Source organism: Capsicum annuum, chromosome 5 (genome assembly GCF_002878395.1).
Source record: "Capsicum annuum cultivar UCD-10X-F1 chromosome 5, UCD10Xv1.1, whole genome shotgun sequence".
NCBI classification, from domain to species: domain Eukaryota; kingdom Viridiplantae; phylum Streptophyta; class Magnoliopsida; order Solanales; family Solanaceae; genus Capsicum; species Capsicum annuum.
This window is the reverse complement of record NC_061115.1, coordinates 18,717,390-18,719,097: the sequence shown is the minus strand read 5'-3', so window position 1 is coordinate 18,719,097 and position 1,708 is coordinate 18,717,390.

The following is a 1,708-nucleotide window of genomic DNA, read 5'->3' as shown; positions in this document are numbered from 1 at the left end:
TATAGAATCTTCTTAACAATTTGAAATTGATTTCGTACGTTATTACAATAATATAATTTTTTTCCTACATGATTAATTGCTTCATATATTATACACAGTAAACAGTAAAGTGGATGCATACTTGTATTTCTTAATTTATTACTTACCTATTTATGAGAAATGTGCTTCTAATTGATTTAGTCTACTTAATTAAGGCATATAATATTGTTGATTGATTCTTTCAAATATCTGTTTTTCCTTTGATTCCTTGGGCTGGTTGATTCAATCATTGATTTAAGAAAAATTCTCTTTTGATTGATTGGTAAAAAATATTATGCTGCTATTTTTATTTTTGGTAGGATTTTACATTCCCTAGTCTATATAAAATGAGTCTCCTTCTCATTCTAAAACATCTCTAATCGTCCAATCTTACTCTTCATTAACTTCGAATAGTCTCTAATCTCTCATATACAAAAGACAGACATTGATATTCCCTCTCTTCTTTTAAACTTACGTTCCCTATACTCTTGACATACCATATTTTCACACGGGACAAAGTTACTTAATTTTCTTATTCTGAGTTGCATTTCTACCTTCGAAGTTTTGGTCTCAATATATCTGTGGCAATTCGTGTCTAACATTCGGTATGATTTGATTTTCCTATTATTGTTTGCTATCTTCAACCAGTAAGTTTTCTAACGACGTAATTTTAATACCTTATATGATGATGCTAGAAAACATGTCTCTAGGAATTACTTGGACTTTTGTGTGTTGTATTATTGTTGTGTCAATTTTTGTTCATAATCATATCTTGATATTTTTGTTAGTTTCTTTGTGCTTGCCATGCTATGCCAGGATGTTTAACAAGTTTGGGGTAATTGAAGAGTTGCTCGAGGATTTGAGAGGGATTCTATTTTTCCCTTTTAGTTTAGTTGATTCTTCTTTTTACTGGTATGTAATATGTATAAATGACGTCGATGTAATAATAATATTTATGGGACTGCATGGGGACGGAGTTTTATGTGCTACGTGAATCACCTAGGCAAAAGAATAATCTAGGACTAACAATAAACTTGTGTGGTTACATAGAAAGCATGTCTTAAATGATAATCAATTAACTTATGGTTTAATTTAATTGTGACGTATTTTACGACGTGTTTTACTTGATTTCGACTTTGTCATTAAGTTATTCTTACTTGGTTTTTATATTTTCTCAAAAGCAATCCATTTGGTAACATAAAATTGTTCTTTTACAAGTTAAAATAAAGTGTTTGTCTGTTTTAATAATTTTCAGCAATACAATTACTTTTTCAGCATATTAATGTTAATTTCCAACAGTCAAAGTCATTTTTCAGCATGTTAAAACTATTTTTTAGCACAAAATAATTAAATTTCAGCATGTTAAAGTTGTTTTTCAGAATATAAATATTAAACTCCGGCATGTTAATTCACCTTTCAGCGTTATAAAAAATGCATTTCAGCATGTTATTGGACTTTTCAGTATTAAGAATGTTTGTAGTAATTTTCCACATGTGTTTGTAATTTCTTACACTGCCATAAATTTATAACATGTTTTACACAAAATTAATAAGCATCACACTTCAACATATTTACTTTATTTTAACATATTTTATTTGAACAACTTTACAACATTATTTTTAACGGTTTGCCAATTACTTTTGATCAATAAACACTTACTTTTCACTTAGACATCATGCTTAACTATCTT